The sequence below is a fragment of the Rattus rattus genome, chromosome 4, assembly GCF_011064425.1.
Source record: "Rattus rattus isolate New Zealand chromosome 4, Rrattus_CSIRO_v1, whole genome shotgun sequence".
NCBI classification, from domain to species: Eukaryota; Metazoa; Chordata; class Mammalia; order Rodentia; family Muridae; genus Rattus; species Rattus rattus.
The window spans coordinates 19,537,683-19,540,511 of NC_046157.1; the positions used below are offsets into that span (position 1 = coordinate 19,537,683).

General features: G+C 43.9%; 1 pseudogene; it reads right to left on the minus strand.

The window, feature by feature from the left end:
• Positions 1-1,257: 1,257 nt before the first annotated feature.
• Positions 1,258-1,632, minus strand: LOC116897950 (annotated as a pseudogene).
• Between the last annotated feature and the right edge of the window lie 1,197 nt (positions 1,633-2,829).

Sequence of the window (2,829 nt, forward strand, 5' to 3'; positions counted from 1 at the left end):
ACCAGGCTGGCCTCAAAATCCCAGAGATCCACCTGCCTTTGGCAAATGAGTTCTGGGATTAAAGGTGTGTATCAATACCACCACCATGTGTGACATTTAAGTCTATTAGCTAGTACTTTATTTGTAAATCCTTAGAGATTTTCATTGTAGGTAATAATGTCATCTTTGATAAAGACAATTTTATCTCTTCTGATCCCGTTACTTGACTTTCATTGGCTGTTCTGGGTTTATGTGTTAGGATCTGCAGTCTTACGTTATGCAGAGTGATGGAGACACACATCACTGCCTTAGTTTTCATCCCTGGAGCCAGGTATCCAGCCTTATATGATTACATACTGTGCTCGAGGTGGGGCTTTTGTTCATGCCCTGTCTAAGGTTGAGGAACTTTGATTCTTTTCTTATATTATTAAGATTCATTTTTTTAAAATCATAAATGAACAGTTTTTCAAGTACTTTTTTTGGGGGGGGTCTGTTAGGAATGTTATACATTGCTTTTTTAACGGTTTTTACAATAGTGTTTATTTTAATGAAGCTGATACAGATGATGTTCCTTGAAAACCCATGTCCCAGGCCAAGAATTACAAACAGAATCGAAAGGAGCAGTTGGGCGTACACTTCTGTATGAATAACTTTATTATTAGCTGCTGATGAAGATTAGAACTTTCCTGGGATCTTCTGACAATATTGCCTTGTTCAAGACACTTTCTTTCTCTCAGTGATGCCCCCTTTGGAGTTAGCTGTTACTCTCCCTGTACCTGTCATCTTCGCTACAAACATGGTCCAGACCCTCAGATTTTAAAAGTAGCTTCAGGTTGAGGAAAGGTCATTTTCCACAGTTCAGTTCTTTGAAAAATTTCCTTCTCTCATTGAAAGTCACAGTCCAGGAGTGGAGCAGCCACATGCTGGAACTGCAGGGCCATCGAAAGGTCACAGGGAAGCTCCCACTGGTCGATCTTTTTATCATCACAACCCTGAAAATGCACAGTCCTGGAAAGGGCATAGCCTCTCTGTGCACACATGAAATCTCTTAAAGGAAGAAGGGCCATGTGAAGGAGCTGAGGTCCAATCACCAAAAGTCAGCATAACAGAAACCACCAATAACGAACATGGAACACTAGAACTCAGATTACCAGATGTTCTAAGAGACGGAGTGCCAGCATTCAATTTTCATGTTGAACACAACCTTACAAAAGAACTATTTTTTAAAAATAAAAAGGATTGAGAGAAAAGGAAAAATTAAAATATAAAAAGAATGATCTAAACCGTCAAGTCCCCCTTCCCCGTTTGTTCCTGATAAACTTCAACCTCATCTTCTTCCTCCATTCCCAGTTCTTTCGGAGTGTGATTATCAGCCATTCTCTGACCTTCACAGAGACACCTGAGTGAATTCATTGGAAGCCCCTGTCTTTGACAGTATCATCCTCTGAGTTTCTTGATATGTTGTCATTTTCACTTTGAAATGCTGTCCAGCCCAATAACTTTGAGTTTAATGTATTCTCCTTCCTTCTTATCCCCTAAGTCCTCAGTGGAAGGTTTTGCCTCCTGGTCAGACCTGGTGACCGTGGATTCAACCGGGGGGGAGGTCTCTGCACCACAGGGCCTCCGGAAGGCAGAACTGGACTCTGAGGACATTGCTTTTTTAAAAATCTGTGAGTTGGCAAAACTTTGTAAAGGACCAGCGTGATCTCTCGATATTTAAGAAATGTGTATTTCTGTCAGATTAAACCTACATGTTTCCTGAGGTCTCCCGAGGGGGAGGGTTAGACCAGCGCCTGTAGCACTTATTCACCAGAAGTTCCACTGTACTTCTGCCTTTGCATAGGTTCAGGCTGGGAGCAGATTGTCAGCCCAGCCAATTATGCAATTAAAAGGTTGTTCCCAACCTTCAGAGAGGAGAAAGATGCTAACGGTTTAAGTTAATCGCCAATGGCAAAAGGGATATTTTAATCAATCATTTTGTGTAATGGGGTCCCCCCCACACAGAAGCTTCTGAATTGTGGGACTTGAACAACTTCTGGCTTGGCAGATCCTGACGTGGTGGTGGTGAGCCTGGAGAGGCAACAGGCTCCGGGCTTCTTCTCACGTAGCTGTCCCGTGTCTCTAATCCACGCATGAGGCCACTCCCGTGTCGTATCCTTTATAATAAGCCTGCGAATGTGCGAATGTCAGCAAACGGTGTTCCCGAATTCTTAGAGCGGTCATAGCAAATTAATGAGCCTGGGGAGGAAGTATATTTTGTTTTGCTTTTTAATAGCTGACCGGTCAGAATTACGGCAGGCCCTGGACTTGACTGGCATCGACATGGGGAGTGAATCTGGCAGCTGAGGCAGCCACCTCAGGTAAACGGGATCAGATCTGAACTGGGGGGCAGCATCCCCAGCTGGTGTCTGGAGTCTCAGAGGCTTGGATGGTGTGAGGGCAATTCCCCTCTCCCCTCCATTTGGTGCTTGTGTTGTGGGAGTGAAGAACAAGCCATAGTAAATATTGTAGACTCTGTGGCCTATGAAGTTCCAGCACAACTCCTTACTCGAGTCCTGTAGATCTCTTATAATCAGTAACTCAATTCGGCCACCATTGTGAGAAAACAACCAGAGACAGTAAATAAGCCAGTGGGTAAAGTTGTGTTCCATTGATCTTTACTTTAAAAATGGGCTTCAGGTGAGATTGGCCTTTAGGTCACCCTTTGCCCGGATGGTTTCTCTGAGTCCTCCTGCCTTTGTCTGTTGGTATGCCTGACCATTGGTTGATTTGCCAACGTTTGAACCAGCCTTGGGTTCTTGGTCACCACGCGTTAACACTTTCATGTACTGGATTCAACCCAGCCCCATT